This window comes from Carlito syrichta, unplaced genomic scaffold (assembly GCF_000164805.1).
Source record: "Carlito syrichta isolate Samal-C Ts95f unplaced genomic scaffold, Tarsius_syrichta-2.0.1 Scaffold303682, whole genome shotgun sequence".
In the NCBI taxonomy this organism is placed as follows: domain Eukaryota; kingdom Metazoa; phylum Chordata; class Mammalia; order Primates; family Tarsiidae; genus Carlito; species Carlito syrichta.
The window spans coordinates 915,888-929,995 of record NW_007247778.1 but is presented as its reverse complement, the minus strand read 5'-3'; positions in this window follow the sequence as shown (position 1 = coordinate 929,995).

Below are 14,108 nucleotides of genomic sequence, written 5' to 3'. Positions count from 1 at the left end.
ATCAAAATAAGGTATGTCTGATTTAAATTAAATCTAAGAGAGGGGAGAACCAAGATGCTTGACTGAAGACATCACATGATTGCCACTCTCAGCAAAGAAACCTATATGGAGGAGCAGACCTAGGCCTTGGAGGGCAGACCTGAAAATGCAAGCTGAAGTCAATCAGTCAGTCATCTGGGGAGGTGGAAGATAGACAGCTCCAAGTCCTGGACACCCATAGAAGCGGCTCCAACATAAGATTGGGAGAGCGCCTTTAGACACAAAAGGGGTGAGTGAAAAGGATAGCTTTTTTTCTCTACATACATCATACAAGACTCTGCAGTCTTAGCCAAGGAAGATACAGCCCAGGCCCTACCCCAACCTGCAACCCTCCCACACTTGCTGGGTGCAGAGTGTTGCCCTAAATAGAGTCGGAGGCCCTGGTGGTGGCCATTGGAAGCCCATGGAATTCCAGTTCCTAGGAGCTCCACCAGTGCTGCCAACAACCCAATGGAGAAGCTCAGTGGAAAACATCCTGAAGGGGTAATCTGTGCCACATGGGTACTCCCCTACCCTACTACCCCCCCCCCCCCGCCTACAGCACCCAATAGGTGTAATATGTCCATCTTGAGGAGGATGTTTCTCTGTGCTGGCAGCCATTATGCCCAGCTCAGGGCTACAGATATGGCTTTCCCTCAGGGGACTACCATTATTGCCATAGTCCCACAGAGCAGGATGGGATCTAAGAGGTGGGGTGTCTCAGCACAACAAGGTGGTGGCAGTGGCCCCACTCACCTGCAGTCTGAGGAAGAAATAAGAACCACCCCCCCCAACTGCTTCCCTTCTACCCCTGGGCAAAAGGGGACATTCAGATGGGAGGAGGCTACTCCACCCCCCCACCAAGAGCATTTGAGCCAGAATAGAGCAACAGAGTCCCACCTGGCCACCTGCCATCTTGCTAGTGAGACATGGGGATTGGTGGGGAGCCCAGGAGAGCTCCAGCCAGTGCTCGTGTCACATATGCCAGAGGCAGGGAAAGCCTGTAAAACAGAGTAAAGGTCTCACCCAGTTCCCACAAGACTGCACCAGAGAAGCAATTCCAGATGATTTTCCCCTAGTTCACCAACCACCCTTCCTTCCTCTGCTCCCCACCTTCAACAAGTGGACCAGAGGAGGGAGGTCAGGCAAAATAATAATAGCAGTAGTAGTAATAATAACAATAATAATAATAATGATACAAACTGCCATTCCAACAGTAGTAACCTTATCAAATAAAAAAAAGTAACAGAAAAGAGGAGTCTTTCCTCACAGATGAGGAAGAATCAGTGCAAGCATACCAGCAATCCCTAAAGCCTTAATGTGTCAGCACTCACAAAAGGGTTTCCCAGATCCCAAGCAGTGAAAGCCATGCAGAATGACCTGTCCCTGATGATAGACATACAATCCAGATGGTGGATGGCAAAGACACTCAACAAAATCCATGAGAAAGTGGATACACAAATCAACTAGGTTACAAAAACAGTGCAGGAGGTGAAAGCTGAGCTGACTATTATAAGAAGGTCAAACTGAACTTCTGAAAATGAAGACTTGTTTCCTGGAATTTCAAAACATAGTGGCAAGCCTTAACAGCAGAACTGACCAGGAAAAGGAAAGAATCTGAGGGCTTAAGGATTGAACTATTGTCCTAAGCCAGTCCAACAGAAACAAGAAGAAAAGGCTTAGAAAGAATGAGCAAAGACTATGAGAAGTTTGGGATTATGTAAAGGGAAAAAAATATATGGTTGACTGACATTCCTGAGAGAGATGGGAAATTGGAGAACACTCTGGACCAAGTCTTCCATGAAGTCATCCACAAAAATTTCCCCTAGCCTGCTAGAGAGGTGGCTACACAGACACAAGGGATTCAGATAACTTCTATGGGGTATTACACAAGAAGACCATCCTCAAATCATAATAATCCATCTCATCAAGGTAAGCATGAAATTTTTAAAAATCCTAAAATTGGCTAAAGGAGAAGGGACAGATTACCTACCAAGGAATACCCATCAGAATTGCAACAGACCTCTCAGTAAAAACCTTACAAATCAGAAGGGACTGGAATCCCATCCTTAACATTCTTAAAGAAAAGCATTTCCAGTCAAGAATGTCCTATTCTGCCAAAATAAGCTTCATTAATGAAGAGAATTAAAATCCTTCCCAGACATCCTAAAGAATATGCAACCTCCAGACCAGCCCTTCAGGAGATAAGTAAGAAAGTTCCAAATACAGAAACAAAAGAATGGTTCCACCCATTGCAAAAGCATAGGTGAGCAAAGAGTTTACAGACCATATAAATCAACTACAAAAATTAAAAGCAAAGCAGCCTCTTAATAGCAATATGACAGGAACAAACTCCCACATATCAATAATTAACTTAAGCACGAACACACTGAACACACCCCTCAAAAAGCATAGAGTGACAAATTGAAGAATAAACATGACCCATCTTACTGCTGCCTTCAGGAAACCCACCTCACTGCAAATCACACCCACAGGCTCACAGTAAAGGGCTGGAGAGGTCTTTCAGGCAAGTGGTAGACAAAAAGAGCAGGAGTAGCTGTTTTCATATTAGACAAAACAGACTTTAAACCAATAAGAGTTAAAAAGGACACTGAAGGACACTGCAGAATGCTAAAAGGCTCAATTCACCAACAAGAAATACCCATCTTGAATATATTCACACCCAACAACAAAGCACCCATTATAGAACAGTTTCTAATTAAATAAGAGAGAACCTAGACAGCCATACATTTATAGCTGGAGATGATAATACTCCACTAATAGCCTTGATCAGATAACTGAGTCAAAAGAGAACAAGTATGTCAATAACCTTGACTCAAAACTTGGTGAATTGGACTTAAACATCTAAAAACACTTCACCCCAAAACCACAGAATATACACCTTTCTCATCATCACAAGGAACATACTCCAAGATTGACTGCATACTCGAACATAAATCAAGCATGAACAAATTTCAAAAGGTCAATCAAGCATCTTCTCAGACCATAGTAAAATGAAAATAAATATCATCACCAACAGAAACCCTTCCAAACACACAAATACATGGAAATTAAACAACATGCTTCTGAATGACTTTTGGGTGAACACAGAAGTCAAGGCAGAAACAAAAAGATTCTTAGAAACCAATAAAAACAAAGATGCAACACACAAAAACTTCTAGGAATAACATGAAATTGGTGTCGAGAGGGACGTTTATTGCATTGCATGCACATATGAAGAAAATAGAAGGACCTCTAGTAGACAGTCTACATCACCCCTAATGGAGCTGGAAAACCAAAAATAGTCAAATGCCAGAATTAGTAGAAAAATGAAAATCATTAAAATAACATCATAGCTAAATGAAATAGAGAACAAAAAGGATTAATGAGATGAAAACTGGTTCTTTGAAAGGATAGACAAAATCAACAGACCCTTGGCAAGAATAAGATTAACAAAGAGAAAGAGAGAGAGAGAGAGAGAATTTGAATATACACAGTTAGAAATGAAAAAGCAATGTTACAATTGAACCTGAAGAAGTTCAAAAGGTTATCAGAGATTACTAGATATACGTGAGTAAACTAGAATATCTGTGGGAGAATGAAGAAATTCCTGGAACCACATAACCTCCCAAGATTGGAATAGGAAGAAATTGAAACCCCAAATTGACCAGAAATGATCTAACAACTAGGCTCAGTTATAAGAAAACTCCCCACTTAAAAAAAAAAAAATCAAATCCCTGGGCCAGTTTCTCAGCCAAATTCTACAAGTCATACAAGGAAGAGTTGTCACCAATCCTATTGACAGTATACCAAGAAATCAAGAAGGAAGGAATTTCCTCTAGCTTATTCTATGAAGCCAATATTATCCTGATACCCAAAATGGCAAAAATCTACCAAGGAAAGAAAACTGAAGGCCAATTTTCGATGAACATAGATGCAAAAACTCTCAACAAGATTCTAGCAAATCACATCCAACAGTGTGTTTTAAGGATCATTCATCATGACCAGTTAGGCTTCACTCCTGGGATGCAAGGCTGGTTCAACCTATGCAAAGCAATAAATGTAATCCATCACATAATCGTGTGTAAAACCAAGAAACACATATTTATGAAGACACAGAAAAGTCTTCAATAAAATCCAACATCCCTTCTTGATTTAAAAAAAAAAAAACAACACAGAGTCAAAGCAATTCCTATCAAATTACCAGCATCATTTGTCATAGAACTAGAAAAGACTTATAAATCCATATGGAAGCAAAAAAGAGCTCAAATAATTAAAGCAATCCTTAGTAAAAAGAACAAAACTGGAGGCATTCCACTGTCAGACTTCAAAGTTTACTACAAGGCTACAATAACCAAGATAACATGGTACTGGTACAAAAACAGACACATAGACCAGTGGAATAGGACAAAAAAATCTAGAAATAAAACCATGAATCTCCAACCACCTCATCTTTGACAAAGCTGTCAAAAACAAACATTGGGAAAAGGAAATCATATTTAGCAAATGGTGCTGAGAAAACTGGATAACCACATGCAGAAGAATGGAACTTGACCCCTACCTATCATTATATAAAAAAATTTACTCAAAATGGATCAAGAATTTAAATGTGAAACTTCAACTATGAGAATCTTAGAAGAAAACTTAGGAGATGCCTTCCTGAACATAGGCCTAGGCAATGAATTCATGGCCACACCTACAAAATCAAATGCCCCAAAAGCTAAGATTGACAGGTGGGACCTTATAAAGCTAAAAAGTTTTGACACAGCAAAAGAAGCCATCAAGAGGGTAAAGAGACAACCTACAGAATAGGAAAAAATATTTGCAAACTATGCATACAACAAAGGCCTAACAATCAGGATCTATAAGGAACTCGAACAAATTGACAAGATAAAGCAAATAATCCCATTTAAAAAGTAGGCAAAAGACATGAAAAGATACTTCTCAATGGAAGACATGCAAGCAACCAACAAACATGAAAAAAAAATGCTTAGTTCCATTATTATCAGATAAATGCCAATCAAAACTACAATGAAATACCACCTCATACTGGTCAGGATGGCTATTATTAAGAAGTAAAAAAACTACAGGTATTGGCAAGACTGTGGAGGAAAGGGAATGCTTCTACACTGTTGGTGGAAATGTAAGCTAATCGAGCCCTTGTGGAAAGCAGTGTAGTGTTTTCACAAAGAACTAAAATTGAGCTACCATACAATCTAGCAACTCCACTTCTGGGAATATGCTCAAAGCAACATAAATGCTCTGCTAAAAAGACACCTGCACATGTCTGTTTATTCCAGCACTATTCACAATAGCAAAAACATGGAACCAACACAGATGCCCATCAAGACTGAACTGAATAAATAGAATGTGGTGCATATGCACAATGGAATACTATGCAGCCATAAAGAAAAACAAAATCATGTCCTTTGCAGCAGCATGGTTGCAGCTAGAGACCATCATTCTAAGTGAACGATCACAAAAAGAAAAAACTGAATACTGCATGTGCTCATTCATAAGTGGGTCTTAAATATTGGGCATATGAGCACAAAGACAGGAACAACAAATTCTGGGCACTACTAACGGAAGGAGGGAAGGAGGGAGAATAAAGGGTACACAATCACCCATTGGGTACCATGTCCATCACCAGGGCTCTGGAGGGCTTGCTAGAAGCCCAGATCTCACCTGCACACAATGTACTTCTGTAGCAAATTCTTACATGTATCCCACAACTCTAAAATAAGTTTTAATAATAATAATAATAATAATATCTAAGCATTTACTTAATTTGGTTCTAAAAAAACTCTTAATAACAACACCACCTAAAAGTTCTACCAAGATATGATCCTTGAAGTGTTAAATTGAGGTTTCAACATGAAAGAAGAAAATAACTAAATAAAAAAGATAGAATAAGCCACATTCAGTCTCTATAATTCATCACATTAATATAAAATCTCTTTATACTTTTACACCTATTATTTAATTTGTGCCTCATAAATAACTCTACACATAGAATAAGCATTGTTACTCTGAGACTGAGGAAACTAAGTTAAAGAAGCTTTGGGAGGTTAATTGACTTGCCTGAGGTTATAGAGATATTTATAGTTGAGTTTGACCAATAACTTAGAATTTCTGTTCATTCATTCACTCATCCATTGTCCATTCATTTATTGAATAAATATATGGTGAGTGTGCTGTGCTTCAATGCAAAGTCCTGAGGTGAGAGCACTGGACAAAATAGAAGTAGTTCTTGCCCCCACAACAGCAAACATAAAATTACATAATACATTACATTAAATTATGGTAAACATTCTAGAGGAAGAAAACAGGGAGATAATAATGAGAGCTATTTTATTTAAATAGGATGACAAATATACTGTGAAAGTGATGTATAAATAAAGATCTAAAGAGAAGTAGGTTTAGATGGGAGAGGGAGAGGGAGAAGATAGATAGATCAAGTTTGCAAGCAGCTTTTATTTACTCTCTTTTAAATACAAATAAACACACAAGAAGAGCAGGCATTTTAAGAACATCTTCAAAATAAAAATGAAGAGATGAGAAAAATAATTTTTTAATGGAAAAAGTAGAAAAAAGTCACACTTGAATGTGACATTATGTCGGTTAATCAAGAATAAGATACTATTAAAAAAGAACAGAGAATAAGTGAGAATGATTGAAGATTATAATATGATAATTAAATTTTAAAAATGAATGGAAAATTAAAATATGAAATAGAAGCAGTCTCATAGATCATAGAACAGGAACAAAAAAAATAGGTGATAAGCAAGAAAAAGAGGAAATAACTAGAAGATTGATGCAAGAAGTTCAATATTCAATTTATTTGATTTAATAAAAATTTTCCAAATTATAAGATGCATTTATCTAATTTAAAAGAGACCATTAAGCACCCAGCACAATAAATGAAAAAAGACTTACAGCATGGCACATTTCATCAAGACATTTTATAACCCAGAGATAAAATATCCCAAGGCTTCCAAATAGAAAGAAAATAACCACATATAAAGTAGCAGGAATCAAGATGGCATTGAACTTCTCAACAGTAACACTGAAAATTAGAAGAAAATGGAACACTACTTCAAAATTTTGAGTGATCACGATTTTTAACATGGAATTATATTTCTATATAAATTATTAACCAAAAATGAAGATCCAGTAATATATCTTACTAATTTCAAGAATTCACATGTATGTATTCCTTCTTAGAAAACTACTGAAAGATGTTCTTCAGAAAAATAAAGTTGTAAACCAAGAAAGAGAAAAGGATCTAGGAAATATTTTCCTTAATACAAGAAGGAAAGTCATAAGATGTTAGCTGTGTAGGAGAGCCAGACTGGACTGAGGAAGGAGGGCACAGCCTGTGAGAATAAAGGATCTCCAAAAAGAAATGAGGTTGTCAGACTAACTGATATGTTTGATGTTTGGAGAATAACATTAATAGATTTTTTTCATGGTTTTGTTTGCCTTTTAAACTCTGGGTATATGCTCCTTTGATAAAAATGAAAATCAAATTTTTGAAAACACATAAGCTAGTAGATTGCATGAGAATTCTCATTGTGAGAGGAAAGCTGCTAGGACTGCATCCTGAGAACAATCTAACGTGGAGGTCAGAGAAAAGAGAAAAGTGGATGTCGTGGGAATCACAAGAGAGCTCAAGGGAAGAGGGGTTGACTGCTGCTGAGATTTTGAATAAGGTGAGAATTAAAAGCTGTCTATTTGACTTGGCATCCTGAAGGTCTTTGGAAACTTTGACCTGCACATTTCCAGTGAGATCACTGGGTGGGGATTCAGGGAGCAAGGGGGCGGGGGTGGGAGGGCATAAAGGGATAAAAAAGCCCACTGAAGTGAGATAAGAGAGTGAAGCCAGCGTGTAGATGGCTCTATTTTTCAAGACTTTGGCTATGAACTCAAGGAACACTGTGGTACTAGAGAAATATGGGGTCACTAGAGACTTTTTGTTTTGTTTTGCTTTAAACAAATACAGGAGATAGTAGAACATGTTTGTTTCTTGGTGGGGCAGATTCAGAAAGAGAGAGAAGGACTAATAATTCCCTAAAGAGGGAATAATCGAAACAAGACATTATTTGAGTAGATAAAATCCAGGGTGTACTAACATGCCTGGGCTTTGATAGGCTAAAGAGTATTTTCTCCATTTTAACCTGAGCAGAGAAGGAGAAAATGGGCTCTGATGAAGATTGCAGGTTTGGTGAAGGGAAGATGATTTTTCAATTTTATCCATGAAATGAGAAGTCATCATCTGCTAAAGGAGGAAGGAATACAGGAGGTTTCGGCAGAGAAGAGAAGATATTAAGTAGTCTTCTCAGGGAACAGAAAATTAAGCCAAAGGAAAAAATAAGAGACATGCCAGGCAGCTTTGAGTACCTATTTGAGGCTGGAGGTCATGAGTTTAAAGTGAACCAGACAGCTCCTGTGCATCTTTTGCATCCACATGGAGCAGCTTGGGTACAAGCCCAGAGAAGAAGTAGAGCCCACCTAGGGGTCTTGTCTGATAGATAAAATGAAAAAGGTAAGGAGCAGAAGTTCATGCAAGGTGAACAAGACAGGAAGTGTGAAAATGCTGGGATCTATACTACTCCTGGAGGAAAGAGCCGGCTGGTAAGAAAGCAGCAAGGTCCGTAGGCTGGGCCCCACCTCAGGGCTTTGCCCCTTCCAGGGACATTTCCATAGTATGTTATGGTACAATATTACTTTTGCTGGGATGGCATTTGGGAGATTAGGGTCATGTGCTTGTCAAGAGAAACTTCAGGGTTTTTCTGGTGTTCCAGGGCACAGCCAAAAGTGCCAACTTGTGGGTTTCTGTCTTCTTTACAGTCCAAAGGCAAAGTAATTCACTTAAATAAGGACTGGCCTGAGGTTGATTATGCCACTCTCAGTTTTAATACCCTTGGTGGTGTAGAAGCAAAGACCTAGGCTGTAGACAAACTGGTGCTTGAAATCCTGGGGCTGCCACTTCAGGAGCTGGGAGGCCTCAGAAAAACCCCACAATTTCCCTGGATGTGAAAGGCACCTCTTGTGATTAACGTGTTTCCTAAACTTCAGGTATCTCAGAGTGTATGTGTCCCACTATAGAAAAGAGAAAGTCATGCATCCCTTACACATCACTATTTATTACACTGAACTGATAGGGAGTATTCCATCAAACAATGAGTGTCCTACTGGCTTTGCTGAATAATTATTGCAAAGAGAATGAACAATGAATCAATTATTCTGAAATCAATTATTTTGGTTGACATCTCTAGTCGTAACTGCATGGTAAATACTAACCTAGTAAGATGTGACCATGTACGTACTTTTGCCTGATCCTCTTAATAGCATGTTCTGGTCTGCACAGGAGGCTTTGCACCTAGAATGTCTTTTCCCTGAGCTTCTCATTTTGCAGGTCTCATTTGAACACCACCTCCTCAGAGACCCTTTCTCTGACTACCCCCTTGTACACCATTCCTTATCCATTGCCCTTAATTTCTCCCATAAACACTCTGTTATTTTTCCTCCTGGCATTTAGTACCCTTTATAATTAATATATTTATTTGTGTATCATTTATCATCATATCCCTTGAGTGATACCCAGCAGATGGAAGTCATGAAATTAATATTGAATAGTTGAAAAACTGAAGGATCTTAGTATCTGGGGCATGGAGTTTTTCTATGTGTGCTTAGATAGTCATGTGGTTAGTGGGGTCTTCCACACTGGACTTCCATCTCCATTTGAGTAATGAGCCTGTCTTTTGTTCCCAAGAGTATACCTAATACATGACAGGTGCCTCAGATATGCATTGGCTCCTTGAATGAATGAATAGATGAATGGTATGTTTCATAAATAACTTCTTTTCTAGAAAAAAATAATATTGCTCAAGTGTAATTATTCTATAGATTTCTTTTTGTTTAGCCAAATCAGAACTTGACAGTCAGCACACAGTTTCCACCTGCCCATCAATAAATTCATCATCTGCAGATTTTTTTTTTCTGAGCATTTGTTTTAGCCAAGGTGAAATCAGTTATAATGGCCTTGGATATTTTTTCAGGCTAAAGCTATTTCATTCTTACTATATGAGGTATAACTTAAGGCTTTAACCATTCAATTACCTGGATTCAAAAGAGCATTTTTAGAGGAGCATCCTTTGTTTCTTCCCAGGATAGTCCTGAAGTTCAGGTCGGAGTGGAGCTGAGATGGCTTTTATGCAACATACGTTGTTATTAAGAAACTGCACAGTTTTCAGTTAATTCATTTATGTCTCCTCTCAACTTGCACTTCCTGCTAGCTGAATAATCTCTCATTTATTGCTACTTAGCATCTTCAGGAAACAGCACTGGAGGAAGATGATGATAAGAGATGTCACTTGAAAAAACAACCTTTCCATTCCTCCAAGTGGCCTGAGATGTAGTTCCGAATCAAACCAGAGCTGCTGAATGCAAGATACTTGATTAAGTCCCATTTGTCCCAGAAGGACTGCATTTCTGAATCATGCTTGGTTTTGACACATCGACCTCCATGGAAGATCACTGTGAATATGACCACATGAACGTCATCACTGGGACCAGTTATGAGTACCTGTTGAGAAAGTCATCCATTACAGTGCATGATCTCCTCTGTAGGAAAGGTCACAAGAGATGCATTTGCATGATCTGGTTATGAAGAACAATTTGCTTTCTTTTTTTTCAATTGTATGATTACTGTGAAATGTTCAGCTGGCTAGATGCCTCCTTTCTTGTTGACTGCAGGAAAGTTGAGAACCAGTATGGCTCACACCTGCAGGTGTTCAATTCCTGTGTGCAGTTCACTCCTAGCACACAATCCTTGTGTGCTTCCTGAGGGCCACCTTCCTGGATTGACTTTGTTTGCACCCAGATATTCCTTCTTGTGTCCACATTCAAACTTGTACTCTATTGTCCTGTGTTAGATAGTCTTGGACGTTGTCTCAGATTTCTTTATCAATGAAGACAGACTATGAATAACTTAAAATTAATAGTAACATCTAGCTTGTTGAACTTCTCTTAGAATCACCTATAAAGCAAACAGATAACTTAAATAGAAGGCATTCTACTCATGACACTGGTGCAGCTACTATTGCTGCTGCAGTCACTGCTGCCTCTACTCTGATGTCAACCTTAAATGTCCTTACCTTCCTAATCAAGTGTTGCCTGCACCTGTAAATAGACTTCGGTTAGATTATTATTTTTGCTTCAACACTTAGTTCTCCCACACAATTACCCTAATGACACATACTGGATAACAGCTGGAGAGTATTAGGGATGTCAATCTGGTTTTAATTTCATTGAGAGCTATTTGGGACTGCTTCACAGATCCAGCCACTAACTATTTAGAGAAGAGAAGGTACTGAGCTTCGAAAGGTGGTTCTAGTCATAATCCAGAGGATAGCTTGGAAGTTTTGAACGTCAGCTAGCATTTTGCTCCTCGAAGCAGCGACGTCAGTGCCACTGGGGCACTTACAGCTCAGGCCCCATTCCAGGTCTACTAAACCAGTCCTGAATCTGCAGTCCTGCAAAAACCTCCGGTGGTTTGTATGTGCTTTCCTGATGAGAAGAACTGAAGTAGGATAAACTGAGGAAGCCCATGGCAGCAGCCTGCATTGGCTAATAGAGAAGTGCCATGGCACCAGCCCTCTAGGCAGAGAGTTCTGGTGGGATTTGGGGAAGAGCATACACACTTGAGTGTGGTGCGTAGTTGGGGTGCTAGCTCTACCATTTGAATATTGCACAGCTTTGGAGAATTTGCTTCACCTCTCAGAGCCTCAGTGTATCCATCTGTTAAATAGAAATAATAGCACATCCCTTGCAATGCAGCTATGAGGGGGGAATGAAATAATGTGTGTTAAGCTACCCCACAAAGACATGTAAAAGTATGTGTGACAATGTCCAGACAATTCCCCGTGAATCCTGGCTGCAGTCTTCACCTAAAGGACACTAGGTGTTGTGGAGTGTCTTCGACTACAGTTCCTGGGAGGTGAATCCCCATGGACAAGTGCCTGAAGCCACACAGACACTGTCTCTGGGGGGTCTAGACCTCTCCAGACTGTGGGCATCTGCCCTTTATCTTTTCAGGTACAAGTTAGCCAATACCTTCTTGCTTGATTCTGCCCTATGGGGAAACCACCTGGGAAGGAACAGCCCACCCTAGAGAATAGGAATTATGAGTCCCACTTGATAGAACAAGGGAAATTGGTTGACCCACAGCTGAAATTCACAGACTTGGGGTTTGGACACTTTCACTCTCTCAACCCTGGGCTTTTTCTGCTATGTGTGTATTACAATGGTTATTATGGATACACTGAGGAAAGTATCATGTAATTGGGAGTTTAACACGACCAATCCAATTTATACCAATCCTGGGGTAGGGTCCCTTCCTCCTTAATGCCCATTCAAGGCACACAGTCCATTTACCAAGACAAGGTGTCTCTTGTTTAAATACATTTGTAGATACAAATGATATCTCCTTGATTGTAACTCCTTTCTGTTTCACTGGCCTTGAAACTCTAAATTGTTTCTGAGGCTCTGTTCCTTGCAATCAGGATTTCATCTCACATTGGTCTTTTTCCTTAAGGACAGTGACCAGTGGATTTCTGGAATCTACCCTCTATGATTAACTTGGTAATATTTTACCTGCATCATCCTGGGCTAAATAGCATCAACATTTCACACTCAGGACCTTGATTTACTAACCATCTGCTCAGAAGTCTGTCATAGACAGGAATGATTTCTTACTCTCTCCAGACTACAAGACTTTGCCAAGGTTCTAGTGAGTCAAGTCCTGACCTTGAAGGCAAAAGGCATACAATACCTCACTTTAATTGGTTTAATTGTCTGCCTGTAAAGATAGGCAATGAGCTCTTTTTGTTTTTCTTGCCAAACTTCCTATGTGTTGGAGATGTGACTTCAAGACAACCTCATTTGGGAATTTATGTGATATTTCTTCTTTATTGAGACTTCGTTGTTAGAATCCTTGATACAGTGCTCTTTCAGTTGGAAAGAACAGAGATTCACCCAGGTGCCTCTGGGAGGGGAAAGGAAAAGATTTAATGAAAAGGTAGTTATATGTGTATGCTAACCCAGGAAATGTTGAAGAAGTAGGCGCTAGCAAAGGCATAAGCTGGGATATCTTCGGGGATATCTTCGGTAACTTTCCTCCCCATTGACTATTTGTTCATGAGGATGCCTGCTCTGTTTTATTTCCACCACATTTAGTTGCCATTTCTTCTTTACTTTGTTCTACACACGGCAGTGTGGCAGACAAGGTCCCCTGCTCCATGTGTATTCTTTTATACTCAGGCCCTAGGGACAGGCAACAGCCTCTCAGTCTCCAAATATCAAGTTCCTCAAAAAGAAATCAGATTGGCCCAGTCCATTTTCACAAGTCAGGCGTCAGGCTGCCATTGAGTTGAGTGCCCGCCACGATCCAGTCTGAGTGTGGTTCCCTTGTCTTCCCCCTTCAGCAGGGACGGTGAGGGGAACAGATCCTCTTGGAATACATCGGGTGAGGCATGACCTTATCACTTCAGGACACATCTTTGTAATTCCAGTTTTCTGATTATTGCTTTAGTCAGAGGCCAAGAAAATGTGCACAAAGTTACCTCAGTCACAAATACAACCGTTAAACCGCTCCATTCCTATTGTTCTCAACAAGGAGAATAAGTGGGAGGTCAGACAGCAAACACTCTCCATGGAAGGATGCCTCCATTTCTATGATACTGCCTTGACTGAAGCACCCGGGCACTCCTGGTTAATCTCTGTTTTGACCCTCAAGGTCTAGGTCTAGGCTGTCCTGCTTCCTGACTCAGACTTCACCTCCTGCTTATAGTAAAGCTTAACTTCTGACTCCAAAAGCCCTAACCCAGAATTTGTAGTTACAGAGTTTTGATCTGTAATTCCTGATCTCCGATGCTTGCCTTCTCATAAGGCAACTTGTTCTCCGTTTCGTCTTTTGAAAATGTATTGTGAAACCAGGCTTGGTGGCTCAGCCTGTAATCCCGCGCCTTTGGGAGGCTGAGGTGAGTGGATTGCCTGAGCCGGTGGGTTCGGGACCCGCCTGGGCGGGC